Genomic DNA, 13,903 nt, shown 5'->3' with positions numbered 1-13,903 from the left:
TGAGTTAATACGTCCCTCGTCAGTCCCATGCCATCTTTATGGGATTTAAACATCTTCTGCTGTAGAGAAATCTGTTCCATACACCACAATTTCACTGTTGTTGATTACACATAAGTATTGCGACAGTTTTGCAGCAGGCTGGTCTGTATTCAGATCAACGTGGCGAGGCAATCCGAGTTTTCAGCACATTTCCTAAAACAAACTATTGCAGCCTGTCCTATAATAGCATTTTGTGAATTGAATATGATGAGAATGGCAATTGCATCCATAAGGCAATTATTATAAACGACTTTGCTATGGAAACACAATCCAACCATCTGTTGGCATTTCACAGTATCTTTGGCTTCACAGAGTTGAAGGCCAGACAATATTTAAATACAGTGAACTATGCAGAGATTGTCCTCACATCAAGGAATTAGCATGATGCGGAAAGAGGTTTCATAAGGGCGTGATTGTGAAACTGAACTGACTTACTGATGGCCAAGGAGGAGAAGGCTGAGCAATCAGATAGTTGGAAATGAAGCCTTCTCCGAGAAGCATTGTGTTGATCCACCTCAGTTATTTCTTTCTATGAGTGATCATATGGGCTGTATTACGGATGAATTAATAAACGCACCGATCTATATGCGCCATAAGGGAGTTGCTTCAATTCGGAGAGTAAACTAGTGGAATTACTAAAGTCCAGTTTGTAGTATACAGATGTTTCAGACCCACTCGTATACATTCCGCACATGCTATAGTTTCTTCAAAAGGATGAGGGCGTGACCTTGTTAGGGCTTAGTGGGAGGCATGGACTTGCGACAGGGGAATGGAGGCAATCTATCGTAATCATTACAGACAATAAGAACTGTGTCTGCTAGCCTGTTTGACACAGGATGCATTTTCCACAATATGTACTCAGCCCATCCTTTTGAATTACAAAATAGTTAATTGTGGAATTTGTTTTACATTTGCAATCTCATAGGTTCAGCTCTGTGGGTGATAGACCTAGCAGGAATTCTAATATAGTTTGGAATAAGCCTTCTTTTATGTACGATCAACATTTTTGAGTGCTGTAAAAAGTTACATTAAAAGTTGATTGACCCATTTTTTGTCATTGTTATGTAATAACCCAATCAGCCTAGTGTGACACCGAAGTCTGAGATTTAAGTCAAGACTGAAAGAAATACGTTGATTTAAAAATTGAAACATTTCCAGCTGAGGTGCTATTTATTTATTTAGACCTTGTAAATGCTCACAAGCAATTATATCTTTCGTACTTTTATACTCATCGCTAAAAACTGGATTGCTTGTTTATGTTCAATGATAATTGCTGTTAGCCAACCCAGTAGCAACCCTTCTATCAATTGCATAGTTGTTTCCCCCTGGATTTGAACTTGAAACGAGCAGGTTAAACGCCCTTTTCTGCAGCAGCATTAAAAATACTGAAGCTAGTATTAAAACCCAATAGGAGAAAAGTAAAAATGTTGAAATGTATAAGATCCCTATGTATTAGGAACGGGAAGAGGTTAAAGTAGACACCGGCATAATGACCAGACACATTTAATCAAGTTCACATTTCATGAAGTTTCATGAGTTTGTCGCTCATTTGATTCCCATTTAGTCTACAGCTGACAGGTTTTAGGTTTTGCCTAGCCAATGCGTACGAAGTACGCATGTGCTAGGAAAAAGCTAATGAGTATAGTATGGGGGCTGGGAATCCGCCCCCGTCTTTCATTGGCTAGCTCCATAAATGGAGGCTAGCCATTGGAAGACACGTTTGTCCGTCAATGCAGGACCAGATTCGGGGGCGTTCCCGAGAATTTTTGGCTTTTGGCAACGTCAGCCGAAAGCCAGTTCTCGGGAACGCCCCGAGTCTGTTCCGGCATTGACGGCACCCGCCCTCAATACAGTTGCCTCGTCCCTTGCCGATTTTTTTGAGCCCCTTGGCAGGTGCCCACCCTGCCAGGGACATTGCCGTCTTTGAGCGAGTGCCACCTCGCTTTATATTTTAATTGAAGCCGGTGCCCACCTGGCATTGCCCCGTGTTTACACCGCCGCCGGCCCGGTGGGAGATTAGGAGGCGCTGTCCGGCCTCCCGACCCCAGGGCCGCGCTGCGATTGGCTGCGACCCGGAAGTCAGGCAGGCCGGGGGCGGGACAAGCGGAAGTGCCGGAGAAGAAGAGCTCCAGCGCAAGGAGAAGAAGCCGCCTGCCGTGTCCTTCCCTGGGCTCCCAAGTGAAGGGGGAGCCCCAGAGTTCTGGCCAGTCTAGAGGGAGGAGCGGGAGTCCTCTAGCCCCTGGCCGCCCTGTGTTGCGTAGGTGCGTCACCAACTTTGAGGGGGGCAAGCCAGGCTCGTCTGAGCTGCCGCAGTAAGTTAAAGGTAAGCTGTTGGGGGTGGGGGGGCAGGGGGGTTCTGCAACCCTGGCGACATGCTCACCTGCTGCCCCTGTCGCCCTGGGCCTCTGTGGCGAGCTGGCCGCACCCACATCATCCGTCAGCAGCAGTGTGCGGTGGCTTCAGTAGGTCCTGACAGGCGGCTTCGGGCCGACGTTTCAGCTGCTGAGGGTTAGGGTGGGTGGTTCTGTCGTCCACCTCCCTCCTCCCCCAATCCCCCCCCCCCCACCCGAATTGGAAAGTGTTTTGTTTCTTATGTTTTAACAAGGCCGAGCTGTTTATGTCCGCCTGGTTCCGTCGCGCGAGGGCCGGCGCTTCACGCCACCTTCCTCTCTTTGCGGCATAGTAAGGGAACCACCTGTTAGTGCGACCTCGACTGCCCCGCATATGCATAATGGGGATTGGATGTGAGTGCGCACAGCCGTGGCACCGCCAAGTCCTGTAAGGTGTACACGGTGTGCTGTCAGCCACTTATGAAGGCCTGTGGGGTGCACACAGACACGTCCTATAAATTGCACACACTGCGCTGCTTTATTCAGCTTACCAAGGTACCTGTATGCACATGGGAAATGACCTGCAGCGCACACGCAGCAAATCGTGGCACGGATGTCTGGAGAATGTTCACGCGCGTCTACTACAGACAATATGTTGTTCAAGTATCTATAGTGTACGTGTAGCACTCTTGCTGTCAGATATAGCGTCCATTTATAAAGCAAGTTTGCATAGTGCGCGTAATGCACATTGTTAATGATACTGTTAATTACTAGCCAGACGCTGAGCAGATCCAGGCAGAATATTCACACCTTTCTATTACGAGCAGGAATCTATACCTCGTAGGATGGGGCATACGTATACTAGCATCATAGAACAAAAAATCCACCCAGTAATACATATTGAATTCAAATATCAGCTTCGCCAATGGTGAATGTATATATGTGTGTGTTTATCCCATACAACCTCAGTGCACGTCTATGCTGTAAAGACACGAACCACAACCCACTGTTTTGTAGTGGATGAGTGGGCGGATGGATGAGTGAGCGGATGGATGAGTAGGTGGAAGGATGAGCGGATGGATGAGTGGGTGGATGGATGGATGGATGAGTAGGTGGAAGGATGAGTGGATGGATGAGTAGGTGGAAGGATGAGCGGGCGGATGGGTGGGTGGAAGGATGAGCAGATGGATGTGTGAGCGGATGGATGAATAGGTGGAAGGATGAGTGGATGGATGAGTAGGTGGGCAGCTGGAGGGAGGGACGAGGGAGCGGATGTATGATGAGGTCGGCGGGCACCTGCTTTGATAGATGAGTGGGTACCGGAATGGACAAGTGGGCAGCTGGGTGGGTGAATGAAGAGATTGGCAAGCGCATTCGTAGATAGATGAGCGGGTGGATCAGTGGCTGGGAGTTCAGATGGGTTAGATGAGTGGTTGAATTTGCTATTGTAAATGACAATGCCATTTATGTTAAAAAAAACATAAATAAAAATAATGTCAAGAGCAATGCCAATAGCTCTAACTTTAACAAAGGCAAAACCATTGCATTGTAAATGCTTGTTCTCACATTCTCTCCATGTACAAGATACCTTGTATCAATTGAATGGACAGCAGGGGAGGTGAATATTTATGGTTAGTGGGGGTGGGGTTTTGAAGATTAACCTCATTTGACTAAGAGCCGGGGTATCTGGGAGAAAAAGTATTTTAAGGGGGATGAAGTTCATATCTCCTTGGTGAAATTTCTAGAGCCTTATTTCATCCTTTCTGTGGATGCAGACTCAGTCGGAACAGACGTCCTAGTCCTCGCTCTGCCTTTCAAAGGAACTTTAAATATGCATGGCTTATTTGGCTTTGCCCGGCAGGGCTTGCCCGGCGGGGTGAGAATGGCGTTTGTCAGGCGTTCGTCAGGCGATCGGAAGGGGTGAGGCAATAGTTTATGGTTCAATGGTTTTCATGAAGTCTTCTTGATAAGATGAAAGCAGGAAAGGGAAGCTTGTCAATAAGCAAACTTAAGACAAGGTGTGAGTCCTAGAAAGAATGACTCGAAAACAACATACAGAAACACACATATAAAAAGGCCCTGATGAGGATTGAACTCATGACCCCTGGTTTACAAGACCAGTGCTCTGCCACTGAGCTACAAGGCCGGCCTGCCTGCAGTTTGTAAATCGCAACATGTATTCTTACTGCGGTATGACAATATCTATGATTTTGAGACTCTGTATGGAAATGCAGTTGCATTTGAATGACTACATGCGTGCACAAATCGAAGAGCATGCTTAAGACACTTTTCTTGAAAGTAGGAAAAACTCCATTTTGATTTGAGAACATAAGAGTATTCACATTTATGACCATACTGAAAGCTCTAGAGAGTATGTCCACAATCAGTGACAGATAGAGAACTCACTTATTAGAAGTGATCTGTCTCTGTGGGGCAGACAAATGTAAACACTCATACACTTGAGACGGCTGAAACTTTAGGAGTAAGAAATGCTTTCTTATCAGTCTATCTATCCAAACTGGTTGGAAGGCCAGGAGTGAGGAATAGGCAATCCTCTGGAGACTTCATGAAAGATCTAATTTCAATTAAGCACAAAATACTTCCCTTTATTTGACATAAAATGCCATAATGGACTAGTCAGTTGGGCCCTTCTAGTGGATTATGTCAGTGTCTTGAAAGAGAGTGTAATTGTACTTCGAGACATGCTCACCTTCAAAAGAGTGTCTGATGGCTTTCCGACGAAGGTGGGATTCGAACCCACGCGTGCAGAGCACAATGGATTAGCAGTCCATCGCCTTAACCACTCGGCCACCTCGTCTGCCTTAGGGGCTTATATTTCATTTTTGGGGAAATTCTAACTATGTGCTAATTAAAAATAAGCATAAGTTTATCCTAGACTGTGTCAGAACGGCAAATGTATGGGGTGTTCAATAGACAGAGCACATGATATAGCAGAATTATCAAATCTATTCCATTTGGACTGTATTTTTAATAGTCATGATAACATGCTAGCATGTGAGTCGATCTTGTTCAGTGAATAATGGAGCAGTGCAGTATCTACTTGGTTTGCACTAGATGGCTCAAATGGGGAGAAATGAAAACAGTGAGCTCCAGTGGCGCAATCGGTTAGCGCGCGGTACTTATACAGAAGTACTTGCACTGAGCCATGCCGAGGTTGTGAGTTCGAGCCTCACCTGGAGCAGCTGATTGGTTTTCATAAATCATTTCACTAAAAGTAAAGATTAGACTCAGAATAAAGATGGCTTTTGCTAAAGAGTCTTTACTTCTTTTCAGGATCTGCGTGTCCGACTCCTCCAGGTGCCAAATATCACATATCATATGCGATGCTCCTTATAAAGTTTCCATGATGTGCCATCTTGCATAGCATGCAAACACCACATCAGTGCATTTAAAAATTCTTTTGTAGAATAATAAATATGATGAATACATTGTTGTCACGGGATAACCATAAACTGAGGAGCTGCAAACAGTGCTGTGTCAGCTACATACAATACAATTTAACTCAAAGAAATATCAAAAGAAGAGCATCATCATATTAAAGTTTCTAGTCAACATAAGAGTTGCACCATAGCAGCTTATGGTGCTTTCTGCTCAGATTGTGCCTCCAATCCCACATTGACTTTTTTAATTCTTTGCAATTTTAAAAAACAATTCCTGCTCAAAGTTAGCTTTTCAAAACCATTGAACCTATTACATTTATTTCTCTAACCTGTGAATGTGGTCCATGTTCTCTTTTCCTCATTCCCATCATGATACTCCCTTTCTGGAAACCAAGTTCACTTCTTTATCCAGCCCACCCATCCAAGGTCACCAAATCTATGAAGCAATTCTGCTTTTTCTCACATTCTCTCCATGTACAAGATACCTTGTATCAATTGAATGGACAGCAGGAGAGGTGAATATTTATGGTTAGTGGGGGTGGGGTTTTGAAGATTAACCTCATTTGACTAAGAGCCGGGGTATCTGGGAGAAAAAGTATTTTAAGGGGGATGAAGTTCATATCTCCTTGGTGAAATTTCTAGAGCCTTATTTCATCCTTTCTGTGGATGCAGACTCAGTCGGAACAGACGTCCTAGTCCTCGCCCTGCCTTTCAAAGGAACTTTAAATATGCATGGCTTATTTGGCTTTGCCCGGCAGGGCTTGCCCGGCGGGGTGAGAATGGCGTTTGTCAGGCGTTCGTCAGGCGATCGGAAGGGGTGAGGCAATAGTTTATGGTTCAATGGTTTTCATGAAGTCTTCTTGATAAGATGAAAGCAGGAAAGGGAAGCTTGTCAATAAGCAAACTTAAGACAAGGTGTGAGTCCTAGAAAGAATGACTCGAAAACAACATACAGAAACACACATATAAAAAGGCCCTGATGAGGATTGAACTCATGACCCCTGGTTTACAAGACCAGTGCTCTGCCACTGAGCTACAAGGCCGGCCTGCCTGCAGTTTGTAAATCGCAACATGTATTCTTACTGCGGTATGACGATATCTATGATTTTGAGACTCTGTATGGAAATGCAGTTGCATTTGAATGACTACATGCGTGCACAAATCGAAGAGCATGCTTAAGACACTTTTCTTGAAAGTAGGAAAAACTCCATTTTGATTTGAGAACATAAGAGTATTCACATTTATGACCATACTGAAAGCTCTAGAGAGTATGTCCGCAATCAGTGACAGATAGAGAACTCACTTATTAGAAGTGATCTGTCTCTGTGGGGCAGACAAATGTAAACACTCATACACTTGAGACGGCTGAAACTTTAGGAGTAAGAAATGCTTTCTTATCAGTCTATCTATCCAAACTGGTTGGAAGGCCAGGAGTGAGGAATAGGCAATCCTCTGGACACTTCATGAAAGATCTAATTTCAATTAAGCACAAAATACTTCCCTTTATTTGACATAAAATGCCATAATGGACTAGTCAGTTGGGCCGTTCTAGTGGATTATGGCAGTGTCTTGAAAGAGAGTGTAATTGTACTTCGAGACATGCTCACCTTCAAAAGAGTGTCTGATGGCTTTCCGACAAAGGTGGGATTCGAACCCACGCGTGCAGAGCACAATGGATTAGCAGTCCATCGCCTTAACCACTCGGCCACCTCGTCTGCCTTAGGGGCCTATATTTCATTTTTGGGGAAATTCTAACTATGTGCTAATTAAAAATAAGCATAAGTTTATCCTAGACTGTGTCAGAACGGCAAATGTATGGGGTGTTCAATAGACAGAGCACATGATATAGCAGAATTATCAAATCTATTCCATTTGGACTGTATTTTTAATAGTCATGATAACATGCTAGCATGTGAGTCGATCTTGTTCAGTGAATAATGGAGCAGTGCAGTATCTACTTGGTTTGCACTAGATGGCTCAAATGGGGAGAAATGAAAACAGTGAGCTCCAGTGGCGCAATCGGTTAGTGCGCGGTACTTATACAGCAGTACTTGCACTGAGCCATGCCGAGGTTGTGAGTTCGAGCCTCACCTGGAGCAGCTGATTGGTTTTCATAAATCATTTCACTAAAAGTAAAGATTAGACTCAGAATAAAGACGGCTTTTGCTAAAGAGTCTTTACTTCTTTTCAGGATCTGCGTGTCCGACTCCTCCAGGTGCCAAATATCACATATCATATGCGATGCTCCTTATAAAGTTTCCATGATGTGCCATCTTGCATAGCATGCAAACACCACATCAGTGCATTTAAAAATTCTTTTGTAGAATAATAAATATGATGAATACATTGTTGTCACGGGATAACCATAAACTGAGGAGCTGCAAACAGTGCTGTGTCAGCTACATACAATACAATTTAACTCAAAGAAATATCAAAAGAAGAGCATCATCATATTAAAGTTTCTAGTCAACATAAGAGTTGCACCATAGCAGCTTATGGTGCTTTCTGCTCAGATTGTGCCTCCAATCCCACATTGACTTTTTTAATTCTTTGCAATTTTAAAAAACAATTCCTGCTCAAAGTTAGCTTTTCAAAACCATTGAACCTATTACATTTATTTCTCTAACCTGTGAATGTGGTCCATGTTCTCTTTTCCTCATTCCCATCATGATACTCCCTTTCCGGAAACCAAGTTCACTTCTTTATCCAGCCCACCCATCCAAGGTCACCAAATCTATGAAGCAATTCTGCTTTTTAGGTTTTGACTGGCCATGCGCTTTGCGCATGTGCCAAAAAACCTCTTGAGTTGTGTGTGTGGCTTTGGGTCGGCCCTCGTCATTGATTGGCTGGCTCCGTAAACGGAGCCTTGCCATTGGACGAGGGGCCTGTCCGTCAATGCCGGACCAGACACGGGGGCGTTCCTGAGATTCTTTGGCTTTTGCCGACGTCACGCGACGCCGGGAACGCCCCCGTGTCTGGTCCGGCATTGCCGGCACTTCTGCGTCTTCTGTTACTTCTGCAGTAACAGTGCAGGTGAGTGAACTGCCAAATTGCGAAAACACGCGTACTGATAGTGCTTGTCATCATCATTAATTCCAACATGACAGTCCCTTGTTTTCCAAACTCGCTCACGACAGCACCGTTGCTTTCCGGCGTGTTTTCACCAGCTCGACGTGTTTTTTCTTTTTAAAAATTGCCCTGTTGTTCTTCAGTGTTTCCTCGAAGTAGGCTGCCATTTGAACTTTACGGCCACCCCTTCACCAGTCACCATTCAGGGGAGATAGGCAGCGGAAACACGATCTGAAAACAGGAAACAGGCCGAGCAGAGGATGTGTCCTCGTGAAGGGCACCCGCGTGCACAGATAAGCAGCCGTCCGTCATACTCCGTCATACAGCCAGGGCCGCGCTGGGATTGGCCCAGCCGGCCCAGCCTCCGCCGTGTCATCGGGAGAAGGGGGAGTGGAGAGCAGGAAGCAGCCTACGTCTCTGTCCCGAGGCTCCCGAGCGAAGGAGGAGCCCCGGGGAAAGAGCAAGTCCCGCCTCGGCCCTGGTGTTGGGTCCCTGGTCCCCGCCGTGACTGCCCCGGTGAATCGGCCTAAATCCAGCAGCTTGCACCGGGCCCGAGGCATCATGAAAAGCCGCGTGTCTGTAAATAAATAAATTACACACCGCGTCACGGTAGAGTGATTTCAAGATTACACCATTTATTAATGCCGGAGATGTCTGAGCTCACTAATGCCGACTTCTGGTACCGAGAGAATGGGATGAGGGAATGCCCTGAAGTCTATAGCGCTGGCGGTGACTTGCAGACCCCGCCCCCTTCATCCGAAGTTTCCGTCTTTGGTCCCGGGCAGGCGATTACCTCTGAGCGGGGGCATGAATCGCTCCCAGTGTGTTTTTTTTACTTATGTTGTGGGGAGGAGGGTCTCCCCCTGACGTGGGAGTCTCATCACAGATGTCCCCTCGGCAGCGGACCGGCTGCGCTCTTTCACAGACTGAGGCAAGCCCACGTCCTCGGCCAGCAAACTGCATGCACGTCCCAGGTGCCCGGCTCCAGTAGCAGCCTCCCAAAAAAAAGTTTCACGGCACTCTGTAAAGACTGAATCGCTGTCCAGAGTTTGCAAAACATCTGCCGTTCTGCAAAATGTCATTGTAGAATGCGAGTAGACCCTCGGCGCATTCCTTGGCAGGTGCATGCCAAGGAATGCGTGAGACTGTTCGTGCAGCACGAGGGGAGGTCGGAGGCTGGCCTCGCGCGAATGCATACCTGCCTGTATTATCTGCATTATTAATGCGCGCGGGATTCGGGTGGCACGAGTAATGCACCAATCACGCGATGCATTCGGCCCCTGCCTCTGCCGAGATTTATGTTTCACGGACTGGTTAATGTGCATGGTTAATAGCAGCTCTGCTGCAGGAATAAGGCCAAGCATTCCGTGCTGCCAATGAGCTGCACGCAGGGGCGGGTTGACGGGCCAGACCGAGGGGCTCTGGTGGCTACTGCAAAGGAGGTCAAGGTTGTGCGATCTCCTACCTGTGGCGATAAATGGCAGATGATGTATGATTGGCTGCAGAGCCCGAGAGTGGTCCAGCTGTGTTCTGAGCTACATTAGTGGGCACTGCCCATGTGTGATGTACCTGGGCACATCTGTGCCAGGCACACACACGGGCCCGGCCTGGAGTCCTCTTTGAGCGTTTGCTCACATTTTAGACACCGTCTGAAGGCGATGCTCATATCTGGCAAACCCGTGCCTTCAAAAAGCTATTTGAGTACATATACATACCACACAAACGACCCTCTTAGGCGAGGCACGTGTTATCCATTTGCTAAGAATCAAATCTGGAAAGAACTGAACCTGTCATGTCCAGCATATTTCACTTTATCGAGGCCACAATGCTTTTTGATAAAATAACACTAATTCCTATGTGATGGAGTACAGTAAACATGTTTTTACAGCAAGTTCTCTTCCAGTGATTTTACAACTGTGCTGCGTTTTCTTTGAAAATCCATTTCCTATTTACAAGGACGATGATTTTAATTTGTTTTATTTTTTTGTGTCAAATGAGCCAATTAAGTGTCATTGATATCCTGTAATTGTCGTTTATAGAATGTGCACTTTTTTGGTGCATACATTTGCTCAGTCGTCTTTGACACGTCACAGCAACTGTAATGTTTTACATATGGCGATATATCTACGCCAGCCCAATTAAAACAGCGTCTGCCTCAGATTCCTATTGAAGGTTGTGCTATAATTAGAGTGTATGCATGTACGCACATCTTCAGTACCATGTATGACAATAATCAGAACCTTGCTGATTGTCACATTGTCCCCATGGACGTCACACATTGAAATTCTGACTCAGAAGTGCTTCAATTTCATGTTAATCATAACTAGAAGGATAACCCTTAAATAGATTTCTTTCAAAATATCAGTTCCTTCGTTTCTCTGCGTTCCACTAAATATATTTTCTTGAATGTATCTGAGTAGGGAACCTTTTGCCCTTCCGATTAGGAGCTATCAATAAACTGAAAGTGCTAACAGATGTCTTGCTGAAAAAAAAAAATGAATCCTACCGTTTGACCTGCAGTTTTGACAACTTAAAACACAAAAATTGGTACGAAATGCACACACTACAATGATCCTCCTTTCCTTTGGGGTTTTCTTTTAACTTAGCAATTAAAATTAATACAGCCAAAAATATTTTTCCTTATTTCTTCTCATTTTCATGTAGTTACCATGTGCACACTAAAAAAAAAAAAAAAAAATGCTAGAGCCAGTAGATATGGATTTATGGATGATACAAGCCGTTCCCTACACATATATAATTTATACAAAAGGCCCTGATTTCCTCGTTAGTGTAAATGCCTCTTGTCTCCAGAGTTCACAGTGGAATAATGGCTGGGAAGCAGAGTTCGTTGAGGGCGTTGCTAGATCACGCAGCTAGAGTGAATGTGTCTGCTCCCATGGTACCCTGAGACAAGCTCCGTCGTTTGGTTCTTTGCGCCTTTTTAAAGGAAGAGATCATATCTATTTTAAAGATAAAAAGGAATTGGTTAACAAAGCACCAAAAGGAATGAGGCACCATTCTGAAACAAATTCTATACAACGAGCCTGGCAGTATTAAAAAGTCTCCTGACCTGTAGCAAATTATACCTATTGCTCGTTGGTCAATATCTCTTCCGTTGTCAATGGAAGCGCATTAAATGGAGATTCTGCAGACAAACTGAGTTCTGCTACATCAGTCCTTGCCAAAGTCTGACATTGTTAATACATTAATAATATGTCTGTAATGTAATGGAAAACTATTAATCACATCTGGTTATGTGCCAGAAATCTAACCTGTTGTTGGCTGATTTTTGACAGCAAAGCTCTACATATGCTTGATATTCAGCCGACTTGCGCGCTCTACACCTTTTCATTGTCCTTGCACCAAACTCATCAAATAATATAATCCATAATCCTGTATAATGGCCGTCATTATTGCTCTGATTTATTTAATGAGCATTTGAGGGGGAATTGCTTTACTACGACTGTATGTGTTAAGAAGACACTTGGGCTCACATTTATTTTCAATTTCTCCTCTGTCGCTGAGGTCTGTGCATGCATCACGCTGAGGCATGTCTAGCACTGAATGTATTTATTGGAAATTATAAGTGGGGCGACAATGATGGGCAACTAAAAGTCAAATAGATGGGCAGAAAGGAATAGTGGATTTATTTGCACCCCAAACTTAAAACAGAAAATATGAAATCAGAGGAACAGCCATGTGCACCTAGGTTTGTCGCTTTGAGATTTCTTGAAAGCCGTTTAATGCTACCAGTAGTCTTCAGAATTTTTTTATTGCTAAAACTGTTATTGGAGGTAGCCCATTATTCATTGCCTCTATACAACTAATTAGTGAAAGGTCTGCATGCATATCTTGTATGATGCAGGGGGTCCCTCAAGTCTAATATACTTGTTGCCTTACATTTTTACTCCTTGCCACTTACCTGCCAGCAGTCCGGAGGCTCATGGGGTCTTATGAAAACTGAGCTTGTTCACTGAGATTTTCTGCAGGCCATATAATATGGGCTGAAAAGTATTTTTACTAGCTAACCACTACTTAATAATGACAATTTTTCTAAATAAATAAAGCCCCAAATAATGGAAATGCACTAACATTTATTAAGATTCCCAAACTACATATAGGAGCATCACCGGTATCTGAATGTGCAATCCTATTTCATGACCTTTATTAGGACTTTTTATTCCATATTATGCTTTGCTTCTGTGATAATGAATGTTGCTAAGGTTTTTTTTTGGGGGGGGGGGGGACATTATGAAATGTTTTAAGTTGCTTAATTTGAGTTATTGATAAATGCCTCTGACCTTCAGTCAGAGCCAAAGACTATTAAATCCGCATTTAGTCACAAACTCCCTCCCTGCGGCGTGGGATATCACGGGATCCCATGAAATTGTCTGGATTATCGTTTGAGTTAATACGTCCCTCGTCAGTCCCATGCCATCTTTATGGGATTTAAACATCTTCTGCTGTAGAGAAATCTGTTCCATACACCACAATTTCACTGTTGTTGATTACACATAAGTATTGCGACAGTTTTGCAGCAGGCTGGTCTGTATTCAGATCAACGTGGCGAGGCAATCCGAGTTTTCAGCACATTTCCTAAAACAAACTATTGCAGCCTGTCCTATAATAGCATTTTGTGAATTGAATATGATGAGAATGGCAATTGCATCCATAAGGCAATTATTATAAACGACTTTGCTATGGAAACACAATCCAACCATCTGTTGGCATTTCACAGTATCTTTGGCTTCACAGAGTTGAAGGCCAGACAATATTTAAATACAGTGAACTATGCAGAGATTGTCCTCACATCAAGGAATTAGCATGATGCGGAAAGAGGTTTCATAAGGGCGTGATTGTGAAACTGAACTGACTTACTGATGGCCAAGGAGGAGAAGGCTGAGCAATCAGATAGTTGGAAATGAAGCCTTCTCCGAGAAGCATTGTGTTGATCCACCTCAGTTATTTCTTTCTATGAGTGATCATATGGGCTGTATTACGGATGAATTAATAAACGCACCGATCTATATGCGCCATAAGGGAGTTGCTTCAATTCGGAGAGTA

The 13,903-nt window shown here is 44.3% G+C and overlaps 6 non-coding genes across 6 annotated transcripts; 2 read left to right on the top strand and 4 right to left on the bottom strand.

Annotated features, from left to right (window-relative positions):
- Positions 1-4,443: 4,443 nt before the first annotated feature.
- On the bottom strand, positions 4,444-4,515 carry TRNAT-UGU (transfer RNA threonine (anticodon UGU)). Its single transcript has one exon. It is a non-coding gene; the product is annotated as a tRNA-Thr (tRNA).
- Positions 4,516-5,105: 590 nt separating this feature from the next.
- TRNAS-GCU (transfer RNA serine (anticodon GCU)) lies at positions 5,106-5,187 on the bottom strand. The gene has a single exon. It is a non-coding gene; the product is annotated as a tRNA-Ser (tRNA).
- A 289-nt stretch (positions 5,188-5,476) lies between these two features.
- Positions 5,477-5,571, top strand: TRNAI-UAU (transfer RNA isoleucine (anticodon UAU)). Its single transcript has 2 exons — positions 5,477-5,514; positions 5,536-5,571. It is a non-coding gene; the product is annotated as a tRNA-Ile (tRNA).
- Positions 5,572-6,741: 1,170 nt separating this feature from the next.
- On the bottom strand, positions 6,742-6,813 carry TRNAT-UGU (transfer RNA threonine (anticodon UGU)). Its single transcript has one exon. It is a non-coding gene; the product is annotated as a tRNA-Thr (tRNA).
- A 590-nt stretch (positions 6,814-7,403) lies between these two features.
- Positions 7,404-7,485, bottom strand: TRNAS-GCU (transfer RNA serine (anticodon GCU)). Its single transcript has one exon. It is a non-coding gene; the product is annotated as a tRNA-Ser (tRNA).
- A 289-nt stretch (positions 7,486-7,774) lies between these two features.
- Positions 7,775-7,869, top strand: TRNAI-UAU (transfer RNA isoleucine (anticodon UAU)). The gene is made up of 2 exons: positions 7,775-7,812; positions 7,834-7,869. It is a non-coding gene; the product is annotated as a tRNA-Ile (tRNA).
- Positions 7,870-13,903: the final 6,034 nt, after the last annotated feature.

This window comes from Lissotriton vulgaris, chromosome 5 (genome assembly GCF_964263255.1).
Source record: "Lissotriton vulgaris chromosome 5, aLisVul1.2, whole genome shotgun sequence".
Lineage (NCBI taxonomy): Eukaryota > Metazoa > Chordata > Amphibia > Caudata > Salamandridae > Lissotriton > Lissotriton vulgaris.
Note: the sequence above shows the minus strand (reverse complement) of the source record. Positions and strands in the feature narration are given on the sequence as shown.